The sequence below is a fragment of the Nyctereutes procyonoides genome, unplaced genomic scaffold, assembly GCF_905146905.1.
Source record: "Nyctereutes procyonoides isolate TBG_1078 unplaced genomic scaffold, NYPRO_anot_genome, whole genome shotgun sequence".
NCBI classification, from domain to species: Eukaryota; Metazoa; Chordata; class Mammalia; order Carnivora; family Canidae; genus Nyctereutes; species Nyctereutes procyonoides.
The window spans coordinates 8,003,482-8,027,640 of record NW_026575044.1 but is presented as its reverse complement, the minus strand read 5'-3'; positions in this window follow the sequence as shown (position 1 = coordinate 8,027,640).

The window sequence follows — 24,159 nt, the reverse complement described above, 5'->3', positions numbered from 1 at the left end:
TGTTAGACTGGAGCCAGACTATTTATGGACATCCCGGCTCCCACCACATTCTTGTGCCATGGCCATAGGTAAGAAAAAGTGGGAAACGTGTGCTTGGTTGCCACACGATTTTCCCCCTATTCTCTGTCCGTGCTTAATTAGCCGAGGAAGAAATATGCTTCAGAGGCCCCTTTTTGGAAGGCTCTGAGCTTAAGTTTAGCACAGGCCCCTCTACCTTCCTGCTTGTTCCCTTGTCTTTTGGCAGAACTTGGGTCACATCCCTTCTCAGGCCACCCACAAAGCTCTACAGGTCAAAGGACTGCCCTGAATCCTCAGGCCAGGCTCTTTCTCCAACTCTAAGAAGAGGCCAATCATTGCTTTAGTGTGAGGAGTGCAAATACCGGATAATCATGACTTCACAGTCCCTGTTTAGAAACACACACGTGAACAAGTACACATACACACACGCATGCATGCAACATGCTCCTGCCATCTATGCTCTGGAGCGTGATCATGGGGAAGTAGTTCTTGTCTCTATTCCTTGGTGCATGAGCATCGTGGATGGTGGTGAGGCCAGGCTGTTTGTTTTCAAGGCCTTCCTACTGGTTTCTCAATTCAGTGGTCCGGATAGACTGGCAGGAAGGCAGACAGTGGTGGGAAGGAAGCGGTCAGTTGGGGTTTTAGCAGTCTTGGGGGTGGGCCAAAGAAAAGGACTCTGGGGTCAAGGAGGCTTATGCGTTCTCTTCTCTAAGAAGTGTGGTTTCTCTCATTCCAAGTGCCCCATTCAGTGGCACATCCGGCTCTTTTATTTTTTTCCCCCTAGGTGACTTCTAGAATGAGGGATTCATTCATTGAAGACATGACCTGCATACCAAGCACCAAAGTGAGTGAGGCCTGACGGTGTGGCTCCCCTTCACAGCACCTACCAGGCTTGCTCCACAAAGCATAAATTCCACCAGGACTGACTGCCTGAGAGGAAGTCTTTAGGACCAAGAAAGCTTGCCGAGACAGACAGCCATCTGACAAGAACTGAGGCCAGAAATGTGATGGAGTAAAAGAAAACTTAGCAATCTTGGCCAGGTAAGTTAGTGGCTTCATCAGGATTTGGGGGTGTCTGCACAAGGGATGAAGACATCAGGGAAAGGTGCAGTGAAACCTGAAGTTTGGAAGACACCACAGAGCCCTTGCTAACACTCCTGGAACCCTAACAAGCCACAGAGACAGGGTGCAACCACAGTGACTCGTGCCAGTTGAGTGGCTTACTCGCTCTGGGGTGAGCCGCACCTGGCTGGGATTTTACCTTTGCTTCTCAGGACCTGTGTGACCACAGATACGTCAATCTTGTCCGGCCTCAGTTTTCTCATCAGTAAATTTGGGTATGAAAATAGTTTCGCTTTCTCCTGGAATTATTGTGAAGTGATGTGAAGTAGTGCCTGGCACATCAGAGTCCAATAGCGAACTAAGCTATTAGTATATGATGAGAGTAGTATCGGGGCCACAGTCAGGAGTGTGGACAGGTGATGGTCCCGGTTTAGGCACAGAGTAGGGAACGCATGCCTTCTGATGCTGACTTTTCATCAGAGCTGTGGCTTTCAAACTAGGCATAGCTTTGGAATAAGGCACCTATTCTGGATATCCTGGTCTTGTTCATTTCCCACCCTTACCCCTCTCTGCACACACCAGTCACTCATTTTATTGCTAATCCCAGGGCACCAGAGTTCCCAGAATGGCATCAGGCCCTTGTCACAACCCTGGAGACAATCTGTAACACATTTTATCTTCAGCCCCTCAAAGGAACAAGAGAAGTACATACCTGAGAACCAAATACCCTGATTTCACCACTTTCAGCAAATGTTTGTGGCACAAAATATGCTGTACTCTTAGCAAGAGCCAAAGGGCCTGAGCTTGTAAACTGCTAAGAAAGCTCCATTTTCTTACTAAGAGGATCATTTCTTCAGCTGGAGCCCAGCAAAAAGCTCCCTGGATCATAGTGCTGACTACGAATGAGCCTCAGGTGTGTCTACATCTCACAGACAAGGAGAGTTACAGGTAAGTAAGGGAATCCTGGCAAATATACAAGATGGGAGGGAGGCAGGCAAGGAGGCAGGGAAGAAAGACAGACAGGAATATGACAAAATCACCTGCATGCGTATTTCAGGTGGCACCTGATGTGGCTTTAGGGAAGGAAATCTCTGAATTCAGAAATATCAACTTTTCTTATCCAATGACTCTAATTGAAAGAGGAATAATTTTTATTGGGTAAATTTGGTTATTTTGGACTTGTATGGTTTCCAAAGATGAATATGAATTTTATCTCTGATGGGGTACCACTACTACAGTATGACAAATTGTAATTTATGCAAAAAATAGGAGATTTGTTCCAAAACAATGATTCCCTGGTACCCACCATTAGGTTAGTGTCTGGGTGTTACTTGTTACAATATCGGGAGCATCTAAAGGTCATGAGATTATGATATTATAACTAATAATTCTTGATATAAACTTTATGATGGTCTCTGATTTTTTTTACTAGCTTTTGAAATTTAAATTCTTAGAGAACTGAGTCAGTAGACTGTTGCATCACCCAAAGACTCTTAGGGCTTTGAGTTAGGTTCAAAATTTCTCAGAAAATCTTCAATATCCTAAATAGATATCTCTTTTCCAGTTAAATCTAAGCTGATTATCCTCAAAAAGCAATGAGACAGGGGCACCTGGGTGACTCAGTCGGTTGAGTGTCTGACTCTTGATTTCAGCTCAAGTCATGATCTCAGGGTGGTGAGATCGAGCCCCGCATCAGGCTCCATGCTCAGTGTGGAGGCTGCTTGAGATTCTCTCTCCCTCTCCCTTTGCCCCTCCCCCCACTCACACACATTCTCTTTCTCTCTTAATAAATAGATAAATAAAATCTTAGAAAAAAAAAACCAACCAGACACAGCAGCATTATTCACAAGAGCTGAAAGGCAGAAATAACCCATGTGTCCATCGACAGATGAATAAATAGAATGTGGTATATATATATATATATGAATATATATATATATTGGAATATATAGTAGAATATTATTCAGCCATTAAAAGGGATGAAATTCTGGTACATGCCACAACTTGGATGGGCCTGGAAAACATTATGCTAAGTGAAATAGGCACATCACAAGGAGACAAGTATTGTGTAATTTCACTGATAAGAAATACCTAACATAGGTGAATTTATAGATAGAATGAACAAAGATTACTAAGACTGGGAGGAGGGGAGTTGTTTTGTGGTTGTAGAGTCTCTGTTTCAGATGATGAAAACATTCTAGAAATAGATATTCATGATGGCCACATATTAATGAAAGTACTTGATGCAAATCATACACTTAAAAGTGGCAAAAATGGTCAATTTTATGTGATGTGTAGTTTGCTACAATTCAAGAGAAATAAACTGACAAGCCAGAAAAGCATTGCTTTGTTCTCACTATTTGGGACCTGCTCTTTGCATCTGTGAAGAACAGAAGTTTGCTTTGTGTCTCTCTGTTCTAACAAGATACCACTAGGCTATTCCTCACAAAATGGGATCAGGTTTCCTAAAGACCAAACAAGGTACAGACACAGAGATAAAGATGTTTCTGAAACATTTAAATTCTTGTATGTTATGGTTGAAGAAGAAAAGAGGGGGATGGGAAGGTTTAAAATAAAGACAGCAAAAAATATCAGAATTTTAAAAGAGAAAAGGACCAGCAGTGAGAGAACAGTGACAAAATATGAATGAGGAACTAGCTGTGGAATAATATTAGAAGCTCCAGAGGTGGTACTAGAAGCTTCTTGTTCATACATTTTTTTTCTTAATCCCCTGGGGAGAGATTGAAATTTTTTTACCTTTTTAAACATTGATGCTATTTTTAAAAAAATACCCCTAGATCTATTTAGGATATTAGCCTATCTTAAACATTTACTTATAGTGATTCAGATCATGTATAAAGGGAACCAAACCCATTTCCCCAGAAAGTGTGTCATAGATGAACTCTCTAAACTTGAGTGACATTGCTACTGAACTGCTCAAAACCACCATGTTGGTTGAACAAAATTGAAATTATTTTAAAAAACAATTCTTCAGGAGTGCCTGGGTGGCTCAGTGGTTAAGCATATTCCTCTGGCTCAGGTCATGATTCCAGGGTCATGGGATTAAGTCCCGTGTCAGGCTCCCTGCTCAATGAGGAGTCTGCTTCTTCCTTCCCTCTACCCCTCCCCCCACTCATGCTTGCTGTCTCTTAAATAAATAAATAAAATATTTTTAAAAAAAGGAAAAGAAAAACCATTTTTCAGTCTGAAAAATAGGGCCAAACAATGGGGACCTTGGAGATGGCATCAGGGGGGAGCACAATGTGGAGGACTAAGAAAATTGATGGGCTATGAGAATAATAGTGAGCATTCTAGCTAACACCGGCCAGTTCCAAATGTTAATGCACACAATACGGCAACAGCCAAGATGTAGGGTGGGCACCCATTTAGGGAAAACTAATACAAATCAACCAAAGTAAAGTTTTCGATGATGAGTGCCCATGTACCCTGTTCCTGAGAACCCCCACCATCCTGCACAACATAGGAACAGGGGCAATGAATGGGAATCTATCCATAATGTCCACTTGTCCCAGAGATGCTGGCTTTGGAGAAAGATCTGGGAAAGCAGTTGGGCGGAATTACACTGTGGGGGAGCTCTGCGAGGTTAGACAACCAGCCTCTCTATATTTAAATTAACAACTACCACAGCTGAAGTCCATCGGGTGGTTGTTACCAGTGAAACAGGGCCATGCGGAGGTGGAGAACATTCTAATGGAGCTGGGTAGGAGAGGAGTGTAGCAGAATTGCCTGTATACCCATTACAGATGCACTGTGATGAGAGTTTAGAGATGCTCCCTAGGCTGAGCTGAGAAAGAGGTCCTGTGTGACCGGAAGTCCTCATCCAAGTGACTCACATGTAAAGATGACTTTTGGCTGGTGGTTGCAGCTGCTGCTGACAGAGCTTTGGGCAGCACTGCCTGCTGGCCTGCTTTGCACAATAGGGAGTCCTTCCGTCCCTCCCTAGCACTGCCTGGGATGGGCGGGCCTTTGTTGCTAATGCTGCTGCCGCTGTTGCTGCTGTTCCTCAGCTGTCCACAGCAAGGCCATGTGTTTGAAGATGGGCACAGTGTGCCTTTGAGGTGGTTCTTTGGCCCATTCATTGCAGCTGTCCCACCTGTGCTGGCACAGAGCAGCTGCTGGGCCCCTGCACACATCCTGCCCACAGAGCCCAGCACGGGTCGAGTGAGTGCCCTTTGGTCCTGGGAGGCTGCTGAAGCCACGCCTTGCTGTCTACAGCAACTGACTTGTATGTCCAACACAGTGGCTACCTTTCTGCCAGTTGTTCAGCACTGCTGGGCCTGGGTCACGAGTCTGATGTCTGTGTGGGCTACTTAGTTGCCCACATTGTCCTGTGACTCCAGAAAGCTCTACTAGTCAGGAACCTCATGAATGTGAGTCTCTGATCACCAGGGAGACTGGTCAAAACATGGTTGATCTGATGGAAATGTGCGTCTCCTTCTGCAAAAACAACTCAGAATTTGCTCTCTGTGGGTTGAGAGGAGCACCACTATTTCCTGGGGAGCACTTTGGCCCTACTGCCTCACCATTGACTTTCAGAAGTATATTTAAGGCTGCCAGTCTTTAAATGTAAACTTGTCTTGGGGCACCCAGGTGGCTCAGTCAGTTAAGTGTCTGCCTTTGGCTTGTGTTATGATCTCAGGGTCCTGGGATCCAGCCCCTCATCAGGCTCTCTGCTCAACAGAGAGTCTGCTTCTCCCTCTTCCTCTGTGATCTCTCTCACTCTTGCTTTCCCACAAATAAAATCTTTTTAAAAAAATAAATGCAATCTTATTTTAATTAAAAGTCCTGCCTCCTAGAAACTTTTTGATGGCACACCTAAATGTATTAGTAATTTAAAAACTCATTTGATTTGGGATGCTTGGATCACCCTTGGGTGGCTCAGTGGTTGAGCATCTGCCTTTGGCTCAGGTCATAATCCCGGGGTTCTGGGATTGAGTCCCACATCAGGCTCCCTGTAGGGAACTTGCTTCTCCCTCTGCCCATGTCTCTGCCTCTCTCTGTGTGTCTCTCATGAATAAATAAATAAAATCTTAAAAATAATTTAAAAATTTTTAAAAATCTCATATGATTTGTGTAAATTACTGGCTATGTGGAACTTTTCATTGAAGAGGACTGGAAAATTAACTCAGTTTTTGCCCAATCCAGAATAATGGGCTGAACTTATAAATTAGATAAAAATAATCTCCATGATAAATACATTTTTAAAAATCTTTAAAAAAAATAGGGATACCTACCTGGTGGCTCAGTGGTTGAGTTCTGCCTTCAGCTCAGGGCGTGATCCTGGAGTCCTGGGATTGAGTCCTACAACAGGCTCCCTGCATGGAACCTGCTTCTCCCTCTGCCTATGTCTCTGCCTTTCTCTCTATGTGTCTCTCATGAATAAATAGATTTTTAAAAATCTTTAAAAAATAATAATCTCCATGGACTTTATGTCCATTACAGACTTTAGGGATATACAGTGTTCCTACAGGATTGTCTCAGGGACTAAGAATCATATTTATAGTGTATTTAATTGAAGGTATTTTCCCAGAAGGGTGACATTGTCAAGATGACAAATATAGGTCATTACCAACTTTAGTCCCCCTCATAAACATAGATTTCCATATCATTATGAAAACCTTAGAACCTGGGAGTGAGGCTGAAGCACACCCTTGCCATAAACTAAGAAGGAACATGTTAGAAGAATAAGATCAATAGCTATAGTCTGACCTTATCACCTCTCCTTCAGGCCAGCACAGCACTGCACCAATAGGCCCCCATAGGTCTACAGTCTCTCCAGTGGGAAAAACTAAACCCACAGTGGACACCCAATTCCCTAAACATTGTAGGATGCTTCCTGGGAGGCCTATTTGGGTCTCATCTCATGGAGATCACTAGGGTCTGTAGGACTTGGCCACTGGAGATCTGATAGAGATGGAGAAAGGGGAAGATTTGCAGAACCAGCACTCAGATCTTACAGACCACATTCTTGCTGTTGTGACCCCCCCAGCGAAGGGCCCACCCAGTAGTTTTGGCCATCTGCAGAGCCGAGCCAGTGACTCCATATGGTCAGGGAGCATGGTTGTCATTTCTACCTAATTTGGGTCCCCAGCCAATGAGCCATGCTCTTTTATGGAGACTAATTTATGGCTCTGCCTTGGCAGGGCAGTTATCAAAGCAAATTCATAGCCCCACTGCTGAGTATAGCTTCCAGTCCCACCTGACCAGGAAACTTTGCCAGAGAACCCAGGCAGCTGCAGAGCCCACCCTACACCTCCGCTTAGGCAGAGAATCAAGCCAGCAGCCTAGCACAACTATTAATGAGGTCTTTGATCTGGCCCCCACATAACAGGGTGCTGAAAAGTGACCCTGGGAAGCCTTAGAGACCAGCCTATAGTAATGCCCAGCACAGAGCCCAGCCTATATCCCTTTCTGACTCCCGAACAAAATTTGTGGCCTCATCTAAGCAGGGAGCTCAGACAATAACAACACCCAACTGTGGAGCAGTCTTTAGCTTCACACAACCGCAGGACACAGCTGGAGGCCCTTCTTGACCACAGAGTCCAGCCTGAAGCCCTGACAACTGTAGGGCACATCCTGAAGCCCCATTTAATCACAGAGAAAATCAGGATGAAGTCCTGCTTGTGGCCTAGCCTGAACACAGAATCCAGCCAGTGATGCCAACTAGTCTGGGAGCACAGCCTGAGACCACATCCAACCAGGAGTGATTGCAGAGCTTAGTCCATAACCCTACTTCATCAGAGTCTAGCCAGTGGCACCACCCTTTCAACAGACACAGCTTGCAATCTCCCCCAACCAGAGGGGATGGATTGCACATGAAAGCAGAACACAGCCAATGGCCCTTCCCAATCAGGCAGCCCACTCAGTGGCCCTGCTTAAATGTGGAGCCCAGCTAGCAGGCCCACACAACCACAAGGCCCACTCAGTGGCACCACCACCGCCACCACCACACACACACACACACACACACACAACTTCAGATCACAAGCAGTGGCCTCTCTCAACTAGAGACACAAGTTGCAAATCCAGCTGTCCCATGGATGCTTCTAGCTGACCCATTCAGTAACCCAAGGTGAGTTTACTGCGAGGGTCTTTCCATACCAAAGTGAACATGTAAAGTCTGTAAAAGAGGGGACTACTTACACAATGTACAGATACTGATACAAGGAATCAACTATCATGAAGAATCACATAAACTTGACTGCACCAAAGAAATGAATAAAGCTCCAATAACTGACCCTAAAGAAATGAGATCCATGACATGTTTGACAAAGAATTCTGAATAATCCATTTAAGGAAGTTAAGTAAGCTTCAGGAACATGGACAGACAACTAAAAAAAAAATTAGGAAAACAATCCATGAACAAAATGAGAAGTTCAACATGTAACAGAAATCATAAAAAGGAAAAGAGAAAAAAAATCCCAAACAGAAATTCTAGAACTGAAGAATACAACCGAACTGAACACTTAAATGGAGAGCTTCAACAGCAGGCTCAACTAAACAGAAGAAAGAATCAGTGAACTATAGGATAGATCATTTGAAATCCAGGTGGAGATGTAAAAAAGAAAAAAAGAATGTAAAAAAGTGAAAAAAGCCTATGGATTTATGAGACATCATCAGGAGAAACAATATATACACTATGGAAATCCCAGAAGGAGAAAAGAAAGGGAAAGGGACAGAAAGTCTAAGTATAGCTGATAATTTCCCAAACTCAGTGACAGAAATGGACAACCAGATTCACAAAGCCAAAGGATCTCATATAGGTTGAACCCGAAAAGGGCTACACTGAAACATATTATAATTAAATTGTCAAAAGTCAAAGACACAGAGTAGTTTGAAAACAGCAAGAGAAAAGCAACTTGCCACCAGCAAGTGTGCTCCCAGAAGACTATTAGTAGGTTTCTTAACAGAAATTTTGCAGGCAGAATGGGGAAATATATTCATAATATTGAAAGAGAAAAACACCATCAGCCAAGAATACTATAGCTGGCAAAACTGTCTTTCAGTTTTGGAGAGATAAAGACTTTCCCAAATAAGCAAAAGCCAAGGGAGTGGCTTTTTTATTTTGTATCTTTTATAAAAGATAAAAATACAAAGAACTGCTAGAACTAACCAGTGAATTCAGTCAAGTTGCAGGATGCAAAATCAACATGCAGAAATCAGTTGTGTTTCTATACACTAACCACAAAACACTTGATAAAGAAATGAAGAAAACAATCTCATTCACCATAGTATTGAAAACAAGAAAATACTTAGGAATAAATTTAACAAAGGAGATGAAAGATCTGTACATTGAAAATTATAAGATTGATGACAGTAATTAAAGACACAAATAAATGGAAAGATATGTGTTCATGGAGCAGAAGAATTAATATTGTAGAAACGTCTGTACTGTCCAAAGACATCTATATAATCCATCTCAAGGCACTATGTATCAAGATTTTATAAGCATTAAAAAAAAAAACAGAAGTGAGGAGATCCCTGGATGGCTCAGCAGTTTGGTGCCTGCTTTCAGCCCAGGGCGTGGTCCTGGGGTCCCGGGATCAAGTCCTGCATTGGGCTCCCAGCATGGAGCCTGCTTCTCCCTCTGCCTGTGTCTCTGCGCCCCCCTCCATGTCTATCATGAATAGATAAATAAAACCTTTTAAAAAAATGATGTTGGAAAAACTGGTCACAGGCAGGAGAATGAAGTGAGACTCCTAACTTACACTCCTTCCAAAAAATTAACTCAAAACAGCTTAAAGACTTAAATGTACGAACCAAAAACATAAAACTTCTAGAAGAAACATAGGGGAAAATCTCCTTGATATCAGTCTTGCCATTGATTTTATGGATATGACACCCAAAGCACAAACAATAAAAGCAAAAATCAACAGGTGGAACCACCCCAAATGAAAAACTTCTGCACAGTAAAATAAATAGAAGATAGATAGATAGATAGATAGATAGATAGATAGATAGATAGATAGAAGATAGAATCAACAAAATGAGAAGGTGGCCTAAAGAATGGGTGAAAATATTTGTAAACCACATATCTGGTAAATAGTTAATATTCAAAATATACATAGAACTCATACAACACAATAGTAAAAAACAAAAAGTCCAATTAAAAATTAAAAGCTGAGTAGACATAGTTCCAAAGAAGATATCAAATGGCCACAAGTACATGAAAAGGCGCTCAACATCACTAATTATCAGGGAGATGCCAATCAAAACCACAATGAGATATTACCTCATACTTGTTAAAATGGCTATTACCAAAAGCCAAGGAATAACAATGTTGGTGAGGATGTGGAGATAAGGGAGCCCCTGTACAACTATTGGTGAGATTATAGATTGGTGTAGCCACTATGAAAAATAGTATGGAGGTTCCTCAAAAAGTTAAAAATAGAACTACCATATGATTCTATAATTTCATTTCTGGACATATCCAAAGGAAATAAAATCATCATCTGTAAGAGATATCTGGGGACACCTGGGTGGCTCAGTTGGTTGAGAGTCCAACTCTTACTTTCAGCTCAAGTCTGATCTCAGGGTCAAGAGATGGAGCCCCACATTAGGCTCCACACTGAATGTGGAGCCTGCTAAAGATTCTTTCTTCCCTTCTCCTTCTGTCTCTCCCCATCGCTCACTCACTTTCTTTCAATGAATGAATAAGTAAGCAGGTAAGTAAGTAAGTAAATAAATAAATAAATAAATAAATAAATAAATAGAGATATCTACATCCCCATATTCATTGCAGCATTATTTACAGTAGCCAAGGCATATGGATCAATAAATTATGGTGTATATACACAATGGACTATTATTCCATAAAAAAGAAGGAAATCCTGAAATCCCTGACACTAGGGGTGAAATTGAGGACATTATGCTAACTGAAATAAGAATCTAAAACAAAAACAACCACAAACCAGACTCCTAGAAACAGAGCATATTAGTGGGTATCACCTGGGGTGGATTACAGTGGGGGTGAAGACGGTCAAAGTGTCTTTCAGTTATAAGATGAATAAGTCCTGGAGCTGTGATATACAGCATGGTGACTATAATTAACAATACTACACTGTATATTTAAAAGTTGTTCTCTCAGGAGAATAGATCTTAAAAGTTCTCACCACATCAAGAAAAATAAATCCCAATTATGTGAGGTGATAGATGTGCTAACTAACCTATTGTAGTAATCACTTCACAATATATACACATATCAAAGCGTTACATTTTACACATGAGCAATATAGTCAATTAGATTTCATGTTCAATAAAGTCAATTAGATTTTCAAATTTAAAAAATTTACACAATGTTATATGCTAATTGCATCTCAATAAAGCTGGAAAAAATATATCTTCCCAGAATATTTGAACTAAAATTTTAAAACAACCTAGCTTTAATACTGTTTGTGTCTTAAAAGCTGAATAAAATAATTGGTATTAATATTCAATCATGTTCTGTATAGACACAGACTAAAAGGTCATCCAGTAATAAAAAGGTGAAGTGGTTGAGAAAAAAGTCATATTAATAAAAAAATGAGCATCTCAGTGAGACTTGACCCTTATCTTCAAGGCACTCACCGCAAAAAGGAAAGAGTTGATAAACCAGTTATAATTGCTTCCTCAGTTTGAATGCTCTTGTCCTTGCTGAGATTTCAGGAGTTTAATAGTTGATTTGTTAAAATTAAAAATTCACAAGTTCAAAAATCTCATTTTAAGGTTGAACCTTAAGCTTTTAAGTTCAACTCACAAGTCTTTTTCTTCTATTTATACGTTTACTACATTTTTACAATCATTTTTAAGAAAACTTTCACTACTTAATTGAATTCTCTTAAATAATTTAAGCTGTATTTATAAAAATAATATACTCAATTTCCTCATTAAATGCTTCAATTGTTTGCTTAATAAACAAATTTTTCTTCAAGTACCTACACTGCTCCTTTGAATCTTACAAAAGGAAACTTGCATACATGATGAATCCTAAGTTCTTTGAGCTATTTTCATATTGTTTACAACCTTGGTAATAATCTCTTATATTTTTTAACTTAGAATCATTAAGTCAACCTAGTTAATGCCATATTTAAATTGAAATATGAGGGATCCCTGGGTGGTGCAGCGGTTTAGCGCCTGCCTTTGGCCCAGGGCGCGATCCTGGAGATCCAGGATCGAATCCCACGTTGGGCTCCCGGTGTATGGAGCCTGCTTCTCCCTCTGCCTGTGTCTCTGCCTCTCTCTCTCTCTCTCTCTCTCTCTCTCTCTCTGTGTGTGTGTGACTATCATAAATAAAAATAAATAAATAAATAAATAAATAAATAAATTGAAATATGAAATTAGAATGACATTCTTTAAATATTGAAATGTGCCTGTTTCTCCTAAATATTCTAAATATTCGATGTAGCAAATATACACACATATTTTCCAAATTTAGCTGAAATCTTAACATATTTGTTTGGTTTATTTCAACATTTAACTACTTAATTCTGTATCTTCCCAGGGTGAAAACAAACAAATAAAAAACTTACTCACTAAAGAAACTGTCATCCCAACCTAAGCAAATACACTGAGGTTTCCTAAAGACCTAGAGATACCCCTCATCAGATCATGGAATTTGATTCTTGCCACCATCATGATGAAACACAATGAAATCCCTTTATTGTCACTATAAAAGGTGCTCTTAAACTTGATAAAGAGACTGTACTCTTGTCCATGTCCCAAGACTGAAATTCTGCCATTAGTTTTCTTCACTCCCTGAAATCTGCAGTTCTCACCAAGATGTAAATAATTTTCTTCACTACCTCAATTAGCTTTGTGTTTCTTTGGCTCTTTTGTGATAAGTGAGTATTATCTTTTTTCAAATATTTATTTAATTTTTAAAAGAGATTTTATTTATTTATTTGACAGAGAGAGAGCACAAGAAGGGGGAGTGGCAGGCAGAGGGAGAAGCAGGCTCCCTGTTCGCGGGAACTCAAACTCAAAATCCTTGGATCATGACCTGAACCAAAGGCAGACACTTAACCAACTGAGCCATCCAGGCGCCAAAGTGAATATTATCTTAATGGGTCCTACATTTCTCTCAAGTCTTTGCCTGCCCAATTCTGCATACAACCAAAGCCATGCTAATGGCAGCAACATGTCACAATAAAGGCAATTGCAGAAATATGAAGAGCTGCTATACCCAACCAAGCCTGATACATAGGAGCTAGCAAAGCAAGGATGGAAACACTTTGGTTCAACCCATGTTTGAGAGAACACCAACAGGTACCAACAGGGATCATTTATCTGACAAGACTGAAGGCAGGGAGGTGGTTGCAAAGATCCTGGTGAGCGATATTAGGCAGTGCAAAATATATCCAAATGAGGAGGACAAATATATACAGATTTAAGAGGTAAAATTAGCAAGATGGTGATAGATGGGAGGGTAGGAAGAGGAGCCCGTGTTCTCCAAAACCTGAAGTTTTAAGCAAGCTTCCAAAACAGTTGAGTTTGGGCTGAATTTTTAAACTAGTATCTGTACGTATCTATTCCATGTGGCTGCTTGAAGTGAGAAAAGGAATTTCTGAATGACTTCTGTATTGAGTAGGAGGACCAGGCTGTCATTTTGTCATAAACATTCAAGAGCCGGACGCGTATTGTCACTCCTTCTGAAGCTTATATGCTTTAGCTTAACAGTCCCTTTCTCAGGAGGGACTTCCCTATTCTTGGACTCAGAAAAGTGCTCCTTCACACACTCACAGCCCTCTTTATGTCTTACTTGAATCATATTTCCAAATTTATAATTAGGTAATTACTGATGTGATTGCTTGGATGATGTCTCTCCCACTGGATGAGAACTGGGACCGTGTCTGTCTGTTTTGTTCTCTGAGAAATCCCCTAGCATGATGTCCAGCATCTCAACAACTATTTGTTGAATGAATAAGAGGCTATATGAATGAATGAATGAATGAATGAAATAATTAATTAATTAATTAATGAAAATGATAGACAACACAGGCCCCTGACTGTAAAGACAATCCAACATGTCCCTTACAATGGTGCTCTGGCGCTTTTTTCAGGCACATATGGAGCTTGGAAAGACAGGTGTAAAAGTGATTAAAAGCATTGGCTGTGTCAGACAAACCAAATACCCAATACCTTTACCCTATGCTGGGTGATCTCAAACAACTCACTTAACCTAATACTTCCATTTTCTCATATGTGAAATAGGAATGATTATGATATGGTGTGTGGGTATTTGGTTTTATTTCAAATAGAAGAGGATTGTATATAAAATATTTTTAAGCAAAGCCAATACTTCCAAAATCAGCCATTCAGTACTCACCTCTATTTTATTTTGCCTTATACAAAAACACATAGAGCCTTCTAGAATGCAGGCAAGGCTGTCAGTTTAAGGACCATAAATAGGAGGAAGGGGACTGAGGAGGGCAGACTTTACACCCAAGAACGTAGGCAACCCTTAGAGCATTGTGTGCAGCTCTCAAACACAATCAAAAGAAAAAGAATTCCTTCACGAATTATATTAACAAAATGATGAAAAGTAATAGCACACCGGAAAACATTTTAAGTAATATTATAACAGAGGACCTATGAGTAATTTAACCCTGATGTCTTATGTAAACATTTTTCACATGCATCCAGCATATAAAACTACTTTGGATTTTACATTTAAAAAAACAATTATAGAAAAAAAATTTTATCACTGGGAATTTCTGACTCCAAGCCCTACATGAAAGGTGGCCTCTCAAGTTTATTGCCAGGTTTAGGATAACTGATTTATATATAAACATTTTTCAAAATGCAAATTGTAGACATGTTTGATGTTACCAGAGACTTCTGACCCTTACCTGAGACTGAACATGACCTCTCAAGTTTACTGCCAGATTTAGATTTCATGGCCCTCTGATTTATAGCAACTGGCAAAGTTACCATACAACATTCTGTTTTGTTTTTTTTTTATCATAATCATGTTTGAATGTTTATTTACTATCACATTAATATTGTACTTTAGTATTTTTGTGCCTCTGAAAATTTTTCGGACTGCAGAAAAGAATCCATGGGACATCTGCTTTGCCAATAATCGCTGGTTTTCTAAAGCAACTGGTCTCATCAGAATTTATTGACATGGTACCATTACTTCACATAAGGCAGTAATGAGGGGCTATGTTTTTTTAATTAAGTAGATATAAGCAAATGACTAAATTCCGTGAAACATGTTCAGACATTATTATAGATATTAAGAGCAGATCAGAATCTGAAATCAGGAGCCACATGTAGCCATCTGCAGATCACACCTTGAGACTCCTGGTATCCAAGAGCCTCTTTTTATTTATTTATTTTAAATTATTTATTTATTTATTTTTGAGAGAGAGGGAGAGAGAGTGAGCAAGGGGAGGGGAAGAGGGAGAGAGAGAGACAGAATCTCAAGCAGGCTCTGTGTTCAGCAAGGAGGCTGACCTGGGGCTTGACCTGAGCTGATAGCAAGAGTCGGACGCTTAACCAACTGAGTCACCCAGCACCCCTTAGAGCCTCCTTTTAGCAGCAGGAGGCGAGAGAGTTACCAGGAGGCGCCAGGGTGCACAGGGTCACCCTTAATCTGGTGTTTTTGAGTGCTAGTCCATTCCAGTTGGAACTGTCCACATGAGAGCCATTTTGTGGTGGGGGTGGGGTACTGCTGCTGACCAGGGAAAGCTCCTCCCAAATGTGAAAGTTCTGGCTTGCATGTACTCTACACAGAGGACATCTTTTTCCAGGCCAAGATGCCAATGAAAAGCAATGGCCAAACCCACCTGCCTGGTGGAAAGGCAAACAGAGCTCAGAATTCTTGATGTTCCATCACCCACTACATCAGCAGTCAAAGGAGAAAAGGGCCTATTTGCCATTTCCTCAGAAGTGTGGGCTTTCCAAAGATAAGGCCATGGATTCCCTGTCATGCAAGCATCTTTGTTTAGATATCCTATTAAAGAGGAGTTGGGTTTTAAAATGTCAGAACACTGGCCTCAGTGAGGTGGGTGTGGCTCCTGTTCACAGGGCACAGAATTTTGGGAGCAGGGCTGTGGATGAGATGAATGTGGTCAGCTGGAATCCCTACAGAGGATCTCTAACTCTCCTGAGGAAATCAGCATGTCTGTGGATACTTTGAAAATTCAGCAAAGCACAGAAAGTGCATGCAGCCTGCTGTGTCTCCTGATCTCACATTCAGCATCTGGAGTCTGTGTCCTCCTGGGAGGCTTCCCCATTGCCTTGGAGGTTAATACACAAACCACATTCTCTCCACTGTTGCCTCTGGAAGGAAAAAGGGTGGACCAGCAGCACACTGAGTATATTCACGCTCCATCAACCGAGGCACCCGGTCGTCCATTCGTGTCGGCACGCCTGGTAGATTGATGGCTAAGCAATAGGCCAGAAATTCAAAGCCTCTGGCATTTCGTCCCTGCTGTGCTGTGTGTGACCCTAGGCCGGCCTCTTACCATTCCTCCTATGGCAGTGTCCACATCTGTAAAAGGGGAGGAAAGGCGTGCGGCTGATAAAGATTAGTGACATGTTGCAATTGAGCTGATGGATAGGAGGCCTGCCGAGCTGTCACCTACTTCTTAGAGGATGTGGAGAGATCCAGGACGTGAACCCTCCTGGAGTCGTCTTAGATCCTCCACATACATGCCTCATCCCATTTCTGAACAAATCTCATTTTTCTTCTGCATTCTTGGGCACCGCTGGCCTTATTGCAATGCCCCCGGCTGCCGGAGACAGGCTGACATCCCAGTCAAGGACAGGCTAAAGTGGTGGTGATGGGAAAACAGAGAAAGACAGAAGCAGAAACTAAAGCCGTGCCCGGGTTAGAGGGGCTCGATGTCCAAGGGTCATCACAGGCCTTACAGGATACAGACCTAGGTTCCAATGTCTCATGCAGCTGTGACTTAACTGCCCCACACCTTGTCCTTTTCCATTAATGAAATGGAAATGACAGTAGTGCCTACATCAGAGCGTTGCTGTGACGACGAAGCCCATAGGTGTGGGCAGCGCTCTTAGCACATTGCTGGCATTCCATAAACAATAACCAATTAGGATTATTACTGTGCTCACTCAGCGCTGCAGCTAGATGTGCAGGATTAATATTTCTTTTTTAAAGATTTTATTTATTTATCTGAGAGAGAGAGAGAGAGAGAGAGCATGAATGGGGGGGGGTAGCAGCAGCAGAGGGAGAGGGAGAAGCAGACTCCCCGCTGAGCAGGGAGCAGGATGCAGGGCTCAATCTCAGGACCCTGGGATCATGACCTGAGCCAAGGCAAAAGCTTAGTTGACTGAACCACTCAGGAATCCCAAGATTTGTACTTCTTAAATATCCTTTTCTGTAGACATCTTATGACCTAAAGTGGGAAATGAGATCTAGTTGGGAAAAGGAAATTGGGATTTCTTTCTTTCTTTTTTTTTTTTTTATGATAGTCACACAGGGAGAGAGAGAGAGAGAGGCAGAGACATAGGCAGAGGGAGAAGCAGGCTCCATGCACCGGGAGCCCGACGTGGAATTCGATCCCGGGTCTCCAGGATCGCGCCCTGGGCCAAAGGCAGGCGCCAAACCGCTGCGCCACCCAGGGATCCCCTGGGATTTATTTCTTATACATTCTTTACCCATCTTGCTAATTCACCTGCCTTCTCAATGGTTCAGTGTGGCCCACTCACAATAAAGCACCAGCCCTTGGTCTTCTAGGGGAGCTGATTTCCTCTGGAGGAGAGGCACTGGGTGTAGCCAGGGAGTCTATAGAAGCAGCTGCGCATAAGGTTAGATGTGCCATGGAGGGAGAACGTGTGCCGGAAAGAGCCTTACAGAGGATACCACCCATGGCATGGCATTATGGTCACTTATCAGGGCAGGGACCCTACTTCCCAGGGGTTTGAAAGAGGTATGTATGTAAAGTATTGACCACAGTGACTGGCATGTAATTCTCGCAAACCAGTACCTGTACACACTGATGCTGAATTTCATGTTTATGATGTTTATATTCTTAAGGTTTGGCATTTATGAGGCATTCAAGAAATGTTTGTCACACTTTTTTTGGTGGGGTGTCTGTGGTGATCATTTATGGAGTCTATTCCTGTACCGCCTAAGTGGTTTGACATTCTTGTGCCTACAAAGTAAAAAATAATGGAAAAAATTCTATTTTGTCTGAAACTCCAGGAAATGTTGTGGTTAAATCTAGAGGGATGGTTTCCCATCATTCACAACTGAAGGCAAACACAGAGGAAATTCTCACAGCGTTCCCTAAGTCACCCAGTGTCCCAAACATCCAGATGCATTCATTCTCGGCAAAGTGGAAGTTGAAAAGTTGTTTTGGATTCCAATGAACATTGTTCTTTCATATCCATTCATATTATGTTAAGCCATTTCAACCTCCCATTTTGTCATAGGTCAAAGATTGGCATCATAGTAATGGAGGTGACTTTCACAAACATTTACTGCATTGAAATAAATGAAGAAACTGATTGTCTAATACAGATGGGTTTCAATGTCCATTTTGTCAAATGAGAACCTCACAAGAGGCCAAGAGTTCCTATTCCACATTCACAAAGTCATGACCAAAATGATCTACATTTTCTCTTTCTTAACATCAGCCTGTATCCATGTTTAAAAAGATTTTTGTCTTAGTTTTGTGATTCATTTTTTCCCCTAAGGCTCACTGTGGGAATTATCACTGAACAACAAAAAAATTTTTTTTAATTTAAAAGAGACCCAGACAGAACTTACTACGTGCCAGGCTCTGCTCTAAGCATTTTATACATACTACTTCATTTATCCTCTTAACTCTGAGATAGTTACTTTTTTAAAAAGATTTATTTATTTATTTATTTATTTATTTATTTATTTATTTGAGGGGGGGGGGGTGAGAAGAGAGGGAAAGGGAGAAGCAGATTCCCTGCTGAGCAAGGAGTCTGACTCAGGGCTCCATCCCAGGACCCAGAGATCATGACCTGAGCTGAAATCAAGAGTCAGCTGCTCAATTGACTGGGCCATCCGGGTGCCCCAAGATAACTACCATTATTATCAAGGCTTTACAAAAGAGAGAACTGAGTCATAGAGAAGTGAAAGAAAATTGCCCAAGTTCACACAACTATGAAATAACAGAGGCAAGTTATACTTCTCACTGCCACACTGTCCCTTCAGACTGAGGATGGGGACTAAAATAATGACCAATGAAACACACGGGTGGCTAATACTGAATTTTTCATGTCTATCAAAAATCATCATTTCCATACTTTTATATTTTCTAAGTGGTCAGATAAATTAGAATGACGACCCAGCTTATTCAACGTACTCCATATAACAACATATTGAGGTAAATCTCTGAGAAAAGATTAAAATATTTGGGAATAATTTTGTTGTCATGTGTGCCCATTTTGGTGTGATATATGTAGTAGAAAAAAAGATTCCAAAAGAAAGCTAAGGAAGCATGGTACCAGAGAAAAGTAGAATTGAATTGCAGCTTTACTGCGTATCGATCTGAGCAGTGGATGTAATAACATGTAGATTTGAGCTGCACTCATGATAGGAAATAGCATAGGTGCAGTGCTCAGGACAGTGTCTGGCTCACGATACATGATTAACACATGTTCATTCCATCCCCACCAACTTCTGGAGCTCTCACGATTGGCTAATAGAGTCCACCATGCTCAAAGCAAATTCCTCTTACTCAAAAATTCTACCACACAATATTTTTTTCTCTGAATAGCTTTTCAACAATTGTAAGAATTCGAGTCTAATACATTAAAGTTGTGAGTCATTTGTTTAGGGGGTAATTAGAAAATAAAGAAATAAAGTTTAGAAATTGAATACAAAGATCCAAGAGTAGCGTTTTTCTAAGAAAATTTTAGGGAAAGAAAGGCAGCTGAGGGAAAGGAAAGTAGGTTCTTAAAATTAGACTTTTTTTTTGTTGGAAATGAGAGAATCGAGCTGTGTTCATGAAGCTGTGAGGTTTTCATGGCCAGCATTGTGACCTATACAACCAGGTGCATTGTGGCAAGCGGCATAAAGCTTTTTCCAATTTAATAATCCTAATTTCTATGAACACCACACAACCTGGAATATGGGAATCAAAATGATACAATTTAAAATATTTGGGTATTTGAATGGAGAATCAGATACAGAATTACAGTATCATTATTATGACATGACTATATACCTTAAAATGTTTGAAAAGGAAATCCTAGCAAACAATGCACTGTAGATAAAAATTAATTTCATAGGGTCACCTGGGGGGCTGAATCAGCTAAGCATCTGCCTTAGTTTCAGGTCATGATCTCAGGGTCCTGGGATCCTGCCATTGCTCAGGTTCCCTGCTTAGCAGGGAGTCTGCTTCTCCCTCTCCCTCTGCCACTGATCCTATTCTCTCGCTCACTCTCTCTCTCTCTCTCAAATAAATAAATAAAATATTCTAAAAAATTAATTTTATAGTCTTTATTATTACTAGTCTGAGCAATGCAAAACATCATTAATGTCTATCAATCATGGCTATACTATTTTATTTCAGGGATTATAAAGACATATACAAAGCTTTAAGTTTAATCTGTGACCTCTGTCCCAATATACCTATTTTTCCTACAAGATCTTAAGGTCCCCAGCTTTGGATTTTCTACCCTTCAAAGTAGAAAACCAACTCTTACCATCTGAGGACGTATCAAGTATTTCGTCACATTATTTGTGTATTTCAGCTGCCTTGGAAAGACTCTTTGTGATACCTGATTGATAAGTCCAATGGAAGCTTTGAAATTCTACATCAGTGAGAAGAAACACTTTGAATGACTTGTTAACCATTTTGGTGAGCAAGTTTTGGGTGCTCAATAAATACTTGGTGAAAGAATGGTGCAGTGCTATTTTTCTTTTGGTCACTTGAAATAGCTCAACATCATTAAATGACCATGTATATGCCCCACCTGCCAGGAAAGTGACAACCAAGCTCTGTCCTTGGTTGGTGTATTTTTTTCTTGATGGGATGTCTTGACCTAATCTTCCCCTTCTTCTCACTACTATTATGTGGGTTTTTTTTTTTTTTTTCCCTTCAATTCTTTGTTGATGGTTTGGGGCATTATCGTACCTATGCTTTCATTAAAAGTTGCAGAAATACCTTTCCATCTTTTAAAACTGTTCATGGTATACAAGTAATTAAATAGCAATTTCAAATCCTAATATAGATGAGCCCAGGAGACACTGTATGGTTTAGGTCTTTGTATCTATTCATTCCGTTTCTTCCTTTTCTTGAAAGTGTTGGGTTTTAGGACACTTATGCTGAACCCATGTTTCACTATGCATTTATTTAGCTGACTGGACACATTTATATTCAGTGATTTTTGCCTGCATTTATAGACCAGGTTTTTCAATAGTACTATTGACTATTTAAATGAATTCTTTGTGAATACATTTAGATATGCTTATATTTGCATTTAATATAGATGCAAATCATGGTTCCAAAGATTGCATTTTAGCCTGTGGTGAATTATAGACTCATAATGAATAGCAGTAATAGCACGAAAGAAAAATTTCTAAATTTATGTACAGGTAGCAAATGCTGAAATCATAAATTAAAAGACAAGAGGCAACCAAAGTAGTCATCAAAACTCTGCTTGCCCAAATCCTAACCTATATCAGCACAGAGTATATCTAACCGAGTCATGAAGCCTTCTAGAACTAGCCCCTGCATCTAACAACAGCAATTTCTAAACAGCTTAATTGAATTAAGGAGAAGATTATTCACTTGGCAGGATGCTGTATGGGAGTGGTGGTTGTTGATCACAGAGCAGCCAGATTCAGGCACAATTGGCTGCTGCTATCAATTTAATTAGTAGTATAGATCCTGTCTCAAATAGTTCTTCATCCCAGTATTTGGTGTTAAAAGAAGTATCAGTCATCCTTGGTCTGTTTGGATGAGTGCGTAAGTTTACTTCCCTGCTTTCTAAAGATTCCATGTCTTTTTCTCTCCAGCTCACTCCCTCAACGATGAGCACCCACATGTATATAGCTAGGAACTGGGCATACAAGATGATGCAGAACCTCAAAAAGTCATTGTTCAAGGCCATTTAGATGCACTTAAGTGAAATCTCTTTTGCCTCCAGAGATATTTCTTTTATGGCTTCACTGATAATTTCAGGTTTTGTTTTGAAAATGTGCACAACTTACCAAACTTACCAAAATGCTAATGTCAGAATCCTAGGATTTAAAAAAATCATTGTTTTACTCTCTGATTTCTCTTTTGCCTCCAGAGATATTTCTTTTATGGCTTCACTGATAATTTCAGGTTTTGTTTTGAAAATGTGCACAACAACTTACCAAACTTACCAAAATGCTAATGTCAGAATCCTAGGATTTAAATCCTAGGATTTAAAAAAAATCATTGTTTTACTCTCTGATTTCAAAATTGTTTCCTGAAATGCTTTGTGTTTCATTTCCCCAGATTGTCTTTGAAACCTATTGCAGGTGGAATTGGGACTTCTCATGGGGTCATCCCACAGAGCTGGTTGGCCTCAAGTACTCTGAAGTGGCAAGAGCCATTCTAATCTGGTTTGAAGGGGTTCCAGGCACAGCTCCTTAGCCCTCCAAAGCCCCATCTCTCACCTGTCTTTTTTACCAATCTTTTAGCATCACAACTTTGCGTCTCAGAGGCTGAGGTGACATCAGGAGTTCCATTTTAAATGAGAAATCTATCAGACAGCAAGACTAGGATAGGGGCACAGGGGGTGAGAAGGTAGAAACCTGGGAAAGAAGGGAGACAGAGGAACAGGAGGAAGGGGGCTTGGGGTCTTCTGCAGCTCCGCCCTCAGCCTGCATGAGGTCCTCCTATCCAGAGAGGAGGACAGAAGGAAACAGCCGGTTTCCCCTCCCCTTTTTGCAAGGGAGGGGCTTCCCTTCCTGATTCTGGTGATTTGATCTTCTTTAGCATTCTTTGAGCCGGTAAATACCCTCTGAAGACCTGCTAGGTCATAGCCATCGCACATGTGAGCATGAGCCCAAGGAATGAACCTTCTTGGGTAGTGAGCCAAGACATATTGTCTCCAGGCTCAGGTGTCTGTCCAGCTAGTGGCTTCACTAGTAGCAGAAACAGATTGTTGGATGGGTCGCTGAGCCCCCAGAGATTGCTCTTTGTGATAGTGAATCAATACGATTAGGTACAGAGTAAAGTCTCACTCATCCCTCAGCGAGACCAGAGAGAAATTTTGCACTCCTGGGCTGCTTTCCCAAAGTTGCTAGAGTAGCCTGTTGGGCACCTGGGAAATAATGCCCTACAGGTAGTAGCCCAAGCAAAGCTTCTGCTCCATAATTTTACCATCTCCAAGCAGACATGTTCCCGTGTTCAATGGTCCTTAGCTAAGATAAACATAATTAAAATGAACATCTTTATTTGTATATGCATAATAACTGATGAGAGTAATTTGCTTCAAAATAGAAGCTATGACTGAAAGGACAATTTATGTGTTTAAGTTGCTCAGGAAATGTCCTAATTATGCTTTTCAAAGAATTTCTTATATGAGAGACCATCTTACATGCAAGAATGTATAACATTAGCCATGTACATATGATTCTCTTCAATGTTTAAGCATCTAAAAGTGATTTATGCAATAATGTCAATTCCTTAGGGGCACCTGGGTGGCTCAGTCAGTTAAAGCATCCAACTCTTGGTTTTTCGCTCAGGTTGTGATCTCAGAGTTGTGGGATAGAGGCCCAAGTCAGGTTCCACACTCAGCGAGTAGTCTGCTTATCCCCTCCACATGCCCCTCCCCCTGCTCTCTTTCATAAATAAATAAATAAATAAATAAATAAATAAATAAAATCTTTTAAGAAATAGTTTCAATTCCTTGGGGATCCCTGGATGGCTCAACAGTTTGGCGCCTGCCTTTGGCCCAGGGCGCAATCCTGGAGTCCCGGGATCAAGTCCCATGTCAGGCTCCTGGCATGGAGCCTGCTTCTCCTTCCTCCTGTGTCTCTGCCTCTCTCTCTCTCTCTATCTATAATAAATAAATAAATAAATAAATAATCTTTAAAAACAAAAACAAAAAAAAAACCCAAAAATATAGTTTCAATTCCTTAAACAAAGG